The 9,850-nt window shown below is 38.0% G+C and overlaps 1 non-coding gene across 1 annotated transcript; it reads left to right on the forward strand.

Annotated features, from left to right (window-relative positions):
- On the forward strand, positions 1–104 carry LOC130964570 (small nucleolar RNA R71). The gene has a single exon (XR_009080658.1). It is a non-coding gene; the product is annotated as a small nucleolar RNA R71 (small nucleolar RNA).
- Positions 105–9,850: the final 9,746 nt, after the last annotated feature.

Raw genomic sequence — 9,850 nt, forward strand, 5'->3', positions numbered from 1 at the left:
ATGTCAGATGGACACTTTCTGATCAATTGTTTGTATCTTTCCCAAGCTTCATAGAGGGATTCTCCATCCTTCTGTCTGAAGGTTTGGACTTCCACTCTAAGCTTACTCAATTTTTGAGGTGGAAAGAACTTTGCCAAGAAGGCATTGACTAGCTTTTCCCATGAGTCCAGGCTTTCTTTAGGTTGTGAGTCCAACCATGTCCTAGCCTTGTCTCTTACAGCAAAAGGGAATAGCATAAGTCTGTAGACTTCAGGGTCAACCCCATTAGTCTTGACAGTGTCACAGATTTGCAAGAACTCAGCCAAAAACTGATGAGGATCTTCCAATGGAAGTCCATGGAACTTGCAATTCTGTTGCATTAGAGAAACTAATTTAGGCTTAAGCTCAAAGTTGTTTGCTCCAATGGCAGGGATACAGATGCTTCTCCCATAGAAATCGGGAGTAGGTGCAATAAAGTCACCCAGCACCTTCCTTGCATTGTTGTTGTTTTCGGCTGCCATGGGTTCTTCTTCTTTGAAGATTTCTGTTAGGTCCTCTACAGAGAGTTGTGCCTTAGCTTCTCTTAGCTTTCGCTTCAAGGTCCTTTCAGGTTCAGGGTCAGCTTCAACAAGAATGCCTTTGTCTCTGCTCCTGCTCATATGAATGAGAAGAGAACAAGAAAATGTGGAATCCTCTATGTCACAGTATAGAGATTCCTTGAGGTGTCAGAAGAACAGAAAAATAGAAGAATGAGGTAGAAGAATTCGAACTAAATCAGAGAGAGTTCGAATTGTGGATTGAGAAGGAGTGGTACTCCATAAATAAAAGGATGTGGGAAGAGGGGAAGAGAATTTTCGAAAATTAATTAAAAAGTTTTTAAAATCATTTTGAAAAACATTAATTAATTTTCGAAAATAAGAGTGGGAAAGAAATCAAGTGATTTTTAAAAAAGATTTTGAAGTTGGAAGTCAAAAAGATTTGATTGAAAACTATTTTGAAAAAGATGTGGTTAAGAAGATATGATTGGTTTTAAAAAATATGTGATTGAGAAGATATGGTTTGAAAACAATTTTAAAAAGATTTGATTTTAAAAATTAATGACTTGCCTAACAAGAAAAGATATGATTCAAACATTAAACCTTCCTCAACAGAAAAGGTAACATACTTGAAATGTTCAATCAAATCATTAATTGTTAACAAGTATCTTTGAAAAAGGAAAGAAATTGATTTTGAAATCATTTGATTGAAAAGATATGATTTGAAAAAGATTTGATTTTGAAAAACTTTCAAAACTTGAAAAAAAATTGATTTGAAAACAAAATCCTCCCCCTTGTGCCATCCTGGCGTTAAACGCCCAGAATGGTATCCATTCTGGCGTTTAACGCCCAAAATGCTACCTTTTGGGGCGTTAAACGCCCAACCAGGCACCCTGGCTGGCGTTTAAACGCCAGTCTGTCCTTCTTCACTGGGCGTTTTGAACGCCCAGCTTTTTCTGTGTAATTCCTCTGCTGCATGTTCTGAATCTTCAGTTCCCTGTACTATTGACTTGAAAATAGAACCAAGATCAAATAAACAATACATGCAAGACACCAAACTTAAAATTAGACACTAGACTCAAACAAGAAACATAAAATCTTTTTGGTTTTTATGATTTTGTAATTTTTTTGTGCTTTTTCGAAAATTATATGGAAAAGAAAATAAAGGTATCAAAATTCTTAATGAGAATTCCAGGAATCATACAATGTTAGTCTAAAGCTTTAGTCTAAAGGAATTAGACATGGCTAGCCAAGCTTCAGCAGGACATTGCATTCAAGAGCTAAATTGATGAGAATCAATCAGCTTTGGTGATGATAAGAACATCACCTTGAAACACTAGAATTCATTCTTAAGAACTCTGAAGAAAAATACCTAATCTAAGCAACAAGATGAACCGTCAGTTGTCCATACACGAAACAATCCCCGGCAACGGCGCCAAAAACTTGGTGCTGTTGCCGGATTTTGGCACTGATGTTACCGGACCTAAAGCTTGCTCAAAACTCGAACAATCCCCGGCAACGGCGCCAAAAACTTGGTGCGCGAAATTGTGATCACTACTTTTCACAACTCAAATAATCCCTAGTAATGGCCCCAAGAACTTGGTGCTCAATACCATGGCATAAACACAACTTTGCACAACTAACCAGCAAGTGCACTGGGTCGTCCAAGTAATAAACCTTACGCGAGTAAGGGTCGATCCCACGGAGATTGTTGGTATGAAGCAAGCTATGGTCACCTTGTAAATCTTAGTCAGGCAGACTCAAATGGGTATAATGATATACGAATAAAGCATAAAGATGAAGATAGAGGTACTTATGTAATTCATTGGTAGGAACTTCAGATAAGCGTATGAAGATGCCTTCCCTTCCGTCTCTCTGCTTTCCTACTGTCTTCATCCAATCCTTCTTACTCCTTTCCATGGCAAGCTTATGTAGGGTTTCACCGTTGTCAGTGGTTACCTCCCATCCTCTCAGTGAAAATGTTCCTATGCTCTGTCACAGCATATGGCTAATCAGCTGTCGGTTCTCGGTCAGGCCGGAATAGAATCCGGTGATTCTTTTGCGTCTGTCACTAACACCCCGCCTGCTAGGAGTTTGAAGCACGTCACAGTCATTCAATCATTGAATCCTACTCAGAATACCACAGACAAGGTTAGACCTTCCGGATTCTCTTGAATGCCGCCATCAGTTCTCGCCTATACCACGAAGACTCTGATCTCACGGAATGGCTGGCTCGTTTGTCAGGCGAGCACTCGGTTGTCAGGCGATCAACCATGCATCGTGTATCAGGAATCCAAGAGATATTCACTAGAGCCTTGGTTGCTTGTAGAACAGAAGTGGTTGTCAATCACTTTGTTCATAAGTGAGAATGATGATGAGTGTCACGGATCACCACATTCATCAAGTTGAAGAACAAGTGATATCTTGGACAAAGAACAAGCGGAATTGAATAGAAGAACAATAGTAATTGCATTAATACTCGAGGTACAGCAGAGCTCCACACCTTAATCTATGGTGTGTAGAAACTCCACCGTTGAAAATACATAAGAACAAGGTCTAGGCATGGCCGAATGGCCAGCCTCCCAAAGTGAGTTCAATCATAAAAACATGATCAAAATCTCTCTAATACAATAGTAAAAGGTCCTACTTATAGAAAACTCGTAGCCTAGGGTGTACAGAGATGAGTAAATGACATAAAAATCCCACTTGGTGTGTGCTTGGGCTGAGCAATGAAGCATTTTCGTGTAGAGACTCTTCCTGGAGTTAAACGCCAGCTTTTATGCCAGTTTGGGCGTTTAACTCCCATTTTGGTGCCAGTTCCGGCGTTTAACGTTGGAATTTCTGAAGGTGACTTTGAACGCCGGTTTGGGCCATCAAATCTTGGGCAAAGTATGGACTATCATATATTGCTGGAAAGCCCAGGATGTCTACTTTCCAACGCCGTTGAGAGCGCGCCAATTGGGCTTCTGTAGCTCCAGAAAATCTACTTCGAATGCAGGGAGGTCAGAATCCAACAGCATCTGCAGTCCTTTTCAGTCTCTGAATCAGATTTTTGCTCAGGTCCCTCAATTTCAGCCAGAAAATACCTGAAATCACAGAAAAACACACAAACTCATAGTAAAGTCCAGAAAAGTGAATTTTAACTAAAAACTAATAAAAATATACTAAGAACTCAACTAAAACTACTAAAAACATACTAAAAATAATGCCAAAAAGGGTACAAATTATCCGCTCATCAGTCGTTCTCCCTAAGAATTACAATCGAATTAAATGAGGTTGGGTTGATGATAAGACAAGCAATTAAATGACAAGAAAAGTAAATCAAGCGACTAAAAATGACAATTACTAAAAAGAGGCATTCATGGCAAGGATTGAGAATCTAGATTTTCTATCATAGTCATTAATCATAACACAATAATTATCAATAGCTAATCCTATTTCCTTTTCTCCTCATTGGAAGAAAGTCAAATAAGCCTAGTTAATCCCAATCCATAAGTAATGTTAATAGATACAAGACTAACTAATCACTCGAGATCGTCAATCAGAATTGGGTATTAATGAATCTAGAGCACCTAATTTCTCTTTCAAAGCCAAGAATGCTCAAAATCTACTCTAAAGCCCAGCCAAGTGGTGCACGAAATTTTGATCTCTAACAATGGCGATCAACTTGGTATGCGCGTTCATAATCTCAGCACTTTCTTCACAACTCCGCACAACTAACCAGCAAGTGCACTGGGTCGTCCAAGTAATAAACCTTACGTGAGTAAGGGTCGATCCCACGGAGATTGTCGGCTTGAAGCAAGCTATGGTCACCTTGTAAATCTCAGTTAGGCGGATTAAAATTGTTATGGAGTTTGATAATTAAAATATAAATAAACATAAAGTAAAGATAGAGATACTTATGTAATTTATTGGTGGAAATTTCAGATAAGTGTATGGAGATGCTTCATCCCTCTTGAATCTCTACTTTCCTACTGCCTTCATCTAATCCTTCATACTCCTTTCCATGGCAAGCTGTATGTAGGGCATCACCGTTGTCAATGGCTACTTCCCGTCCTCTCAGTGAAAATGGTCCAAATGTGCTGTCACCGCACGGCTAATCATTTATTGGTTCTCGATCATGTTGGACTAGAATCCAGTGATCCTTTTGCGTCAGTCACTACGCCCAACATTTGCGAGTTTGAAGCTTGTCATAGTCATCCCTTCCCAGATCCTACTCGGAATATCACAGACAAGGTTTAGACTTTCTGGATCTCAGGAATGGCCGCCAATAATTCTAGTTTATACCACGAAGACTCCGATCTTTCAGAATAGAGGCTAAGAGATATACGCTCGATCTAAAGTAGAACGGAAGTGGTTGTCAGGCACGCGTTCATAGGTTGAGAATAGTGATGAGTGTCACGGATCATCACATTCAACAGGTTGAAGTGCACATGAATATCTTAGAATAAGAATAAGCATGAATTGAAGAGAAAACAGTAGTAATTGCATTAATACTCGAGGAACAGCAGAGCTCCACATCCTTAATCTATGGTGTGTAGAAACTCCACCGTTGAAAATACATAAGAACAAGGTCTAGGCATCGCTGAATGGCCAGCCTCCCCAAATGACATGTGAATTCAAAAAATGGGAAAAATACCCCTAGTACAATAGTAAAAAGTTCTATTTATAATGAAACTAGCTACTAGGGTTTACAGAAATAGGTAAATGATGCAGAAATCCACTTCCAGGCCCACTTGGTGTGTGCTTGGGCTGAGCATTGAAGCTTTCACGTATAGAGGTCTTCCTTGGAGTTAAACACCAGCTTTGATGCCAGTTTGGGCGTTTAACTCCAATTTTTATGCCAGTTCTGGCGTCAAGTTTAGAGAGATGGCGTTTTGACGCTATTTTACGTCATCAAAACTCACGCAAAGTATAGACTATTATATATTGCTGGAAATCCCTGGATGTCTACTTTCCAACGCAATTGAGAGCGTGCCATTTGGAGTTCTCTAGCTTTATAAAATTCACTTCGAGTACAGGGAGGCCAGAATCCAACATCATCTGCAGTCCTTTGTCAGCCTCTGAATCAGATTTTTGCTCAGGCCCCTCAATTTCAGCCAGAAAATACCTGAAATCACAAAAAAAAACACACAAACTCATAGTAAAGTCCAGAAATGTGAATTTTGCTTAAAAACTAATAAAAATATACTAAAAAATAACTAAATCATACTAAAAACTATATAAAAATAATGCCAAAAAGCGTATAAATTATCTGCTCATCACCAAGCATTTGTCAAACACTTGGAAGGCATAAAAAGAAAGCATTGTAAAATTGCAAGGAATAGTAATTTTTACAACTACCCAATGCAAGAAAATAACAACAATAACTCAAACAAGCATTAAATGAACATAAAACATGATATTGCATTAAAGGAAATTGAAAGTACCAAGAGTGTTCATAAAACTAAGAGTGACGTAAAAGAGAAATTAATAAGTAAAACTAAGAGAATTAAAGTGCTATAACAAGGAAAAGTAAAAGAAACTAGATCAAAACAAGAATCAAAATCTAAATTTAAGAGGAAAATCAACTTAAAAACCCTAATTCTGGAGAGAAGAGAGAGCTTCTCTCTCTAGAAAACTACCCTAAAACATGGTCCTAAGCTACCCTAATTGTCCCCCCCTGTCCATTCTTTATTTCTGCCTCAAATACTTCAGAATTGAGTCATTTGGGCCTTAGCAAGCTCAAAAATTGCCCCCAACGTGTTGCCTTTAATGAGGTCACGTACCGCTTATCACGCAAACACGTATGCGTCGTCTTGATGAGTTTCTTCTTCACGCGTATGCGTAGCTCACGTGTACGCATCACCTTGAATCTTCCAAATCCTTATCTTCCATGAATTCTCCATCTTGCATGCTTTTATCTACACTCCTTTAACCCATTCCTTGCCTCTTAACCCTGAAATCACTAACAAACATATAAAGGCATCGAGTGGAATCAAAGTGAATTAAATTTATCAATTTTAAAGCTTAAAAAGCATGTTTTTAATCATTAAGCACAATTTAGGGAGAATTACCAAACCATGCTATTTAGTGAATAAATGTGAAAAAAGTTGATAAATCCTCTAAATTCAACACAAGATAAACCCTAAAAATGGAGTTTATCAACCTTTCCACAATTAAACCAAGCATGTCCTCATGATAAATTAAAGAAAGACAAAAGGGTAATGAATTTATTCAATACAAACTATCTAAATTCAAGCTACCTACAAGCATCTAGCTATTCTAACTACTATCTATCTATATATATACAAGCATATATGTGGTCAAAGTGAGTCAAATTTCCAAGAAATCATATATGCACAATCAATGGCTAAATCAATCATATCAAAACACATTCACAATTGAATTGAGTTATTCAAAAGAGTTCACAAACTTGCAAGATAAGAAATGATCAAAGATGGACATATGGAATTAAGCAATTGAACTTTCACTAGATGTGTATATGCACTCTTGTCGCTCAAGTGTTTAGGGTTAATCCACTCAAATATCCTCTAATCATGTTTTCTAAATTTGTTCTTCATCTAACTAATCAACAAATATTTAGTGTACATATGCAAATATCATGAGGGCTTTTCAAGGTTGTAATGGGGCAAGGTAAGGGTGAAGATATATGTATGGCAAAGTGAGCTATCATTTGAATCTTTGACTAACCTAAGTTCTCACCTAACACATACACACACTCTATACAATTCTAAAATCAAGCTTAACTACCCAAAATCTCACTTTTACATATATACACACACTCATGTATCAATTCCAATTCCATCAGATATGCATTGATCTTCTTATTGAACTTCACATTGGGATAATTTTGTCTCATATTCATTATTTCTTTTTCTTTTCTTTTCTTTCTTTTTTTTCTTATTTTTTTTATGAAAGAATTATTTATACAAAGGACATCAATGCATATGGTTTCTATACTTTCACATGAGTATACACCCGAATTCTCAATATTTCTCAATAAAAACAAAACACATTCTCATCAACCAAAATTCTCACATTTTTCCACACTTAAATAACACACACACACACTCACTATCTTAAGTTAACCAAAGATTCAAATAGGACAAATAATTATTTTTCTTCTTAAGGCTAGTGATGTAGTAATATAAAGAACAAAAAGAGGTTAAAAAAGCTCAAAGTGGCAAACAAAGGTAAATAAAATGGTAGGCTATTTGGATCAATTGATCTATAACCAAATGATGGCCTCAGTCACATAAATGCATGAATATACACTAAATAATGGACATATAGAATGGAACAAACGAAAGATTACAATCATAGAGAAGAAAACACACAAGAATCAGCCGGTTCTGTTGGTCCAGAAGGTGCTGATGGTGCTGCTAAAGGTCCTGCTGCAACTGAAGAAGTAGCCGGCTCAATAGCTACGGCTAGGGCAACTCGGTCTCGGTGCCGGGCTACTGGACGATCACTGGTGCACGAAATGCAATCTAACTCTTTGGCAATTCGCACAACTAACCAGCAAGTGCACTGGGTCGTCCAAGTAATACCTTACGTGAGTAAGGGTCGATCCCACGGAGATTATTGGTTTGAAGCAAGCTATATTTATTTTATTAGTCTTAGTCAGGATGCCAATAAGGTTATTTGGATTTAATTGTAAGAAGTAAAAGTGTTTGGAATTATTAGAAAAATAAAAGAGAATAAAATCGTTACTTGTTGTGCAGTAATGAGAAATATGTTGGAGTTTTGGAGATGCTTTGTCCTTTGAATTTCTGCAATGTAACATTCAACTCAATTGTTTGTAAAGCACGTCTACGGCAAGCTGTATGTAGGGTGTCACCATTGTCAGTGGCTACCTCCCATCCTCTCAGTGAAAACGTTCCTATGCTCTGTCACAGCACGGCTAATCAGCTGTTGGTTCTCGATCATGTTGGAATAGGATCCATTGATCCTTTTGCGTTTGTCATCACGCCCAGCAATCGCGAGTTTGAAGCGCGTCACAGCCATTCAATCCTTGAGTCCTACTCGGAATACCACAGACAAGGTTTAGACCTTCCGGATTCTCAAGAGTGGCCGCCATCAATTCTAGCTTATACCGCGGAGATTCTGATTAAGGAATCTAAGAGAAGCTCATTCAGTCTGATGTAGAACGGAGGTGTTTGTCAGGCACACGTTCATGGATTGAGGGAGATGATGAGTGTCACGGATCATCACCTCCTTCACAATTAAGCGCGAATAAACATCTTAGATCGGACCATACACACGTGTGAGTGAAATAGAAACAATTGCATTAATTCATCGAGACGCTGCAGAGCTCCTCACCCCCAACAATGGAGTTTAGAGACTCATGCCGTCAAAAAGTATGTAATTCAGATCTGAAAATGTCATGAGGTACAAAATAATTCTCTAAAAGTTGTTTAAATAGTAAACTAGTAACCTAGGTTTACAGAATATGAGTAAACTAAGATAATTGGTGCAGAAATCCACTTCTGGGGCCCACTTGGTGTGTGCTGGGATTGAGACTAAAGCTATCCACGAGTAGAGGCTTTTCTTGGAGTTAAACTCCCAGTTATGACGTGTTTTGGGCGTTCAACTCCGGATCCTGACGTGTTTCTGGCGTTTAACTCCAGACAGCAGCATGTACTTGGCGTTCAACGCCAAGTTACGTCGTCTATCTTCGCGCAAAGTATGGACTATTATATATTGCTGGAAAGCCCTGGATGTCTACTTTCTAACGCCGTTGAGAGCGCGCCAATTGGACTCCTGTAGCTCCAGAAAATCCATTTCGAGTGCAGGGAGGTCAGGATCCAACAGCATCAGCAGTCCTTTTTTAGCCTAAGTCAGATTTTTGCTCAGCTTCCTCAATTTCAGCCAGAAAATACCTGAAATCACAGAAAAATACACATACTCATAGTAAAGTCCAGAAATATGATTTTTGCCTAAAAACTAATAATATTTAACTAAAAACTAATTAAAACATGCTAAAATCTACATGAAATTACCCCCAAAAAGCGTATAAAATATCCGCTCATCACAACACCAAACTTAAACTGTTGCTTGTCCTCAAGCAACTAGATAAATAAAATAGGATGAAAGAAATTAAGAAGTAATAATATCTAAGAGTTTTAAATGGAGCTCAGATTCTTTTTAGATGAGCGGGGCTTGTAGCTTTTTGTTTCTGAACAGTTTTGGCATCTCCCTTTATCCTTTGAATTTCAGAATGATTGGCATCCATAGGAACTCAGAATTCAGATAGTATTATTGATTCTCCTAGTGTAGTATGTTGATTCTTGAACACAGTTATTTTATGAGTCTTGGCCGTGGCCCTATGC

The sequence above is a fragment of the Arachis stenosperma genome, chromosome 2 (assembly GCF_014773155.1).
Source record: "Arachis stenosperma cultivar V10309 chromosome 2, arast.V10309.gnm1.PFL2, whole genome shotgun sequence".
Lineage (NCBI taxonomy): Eukaryota > Viridiplantae > Streptophyta > Magnoliopsida > Fabales > Fabaceae > Arachis > Arachis stenosperma.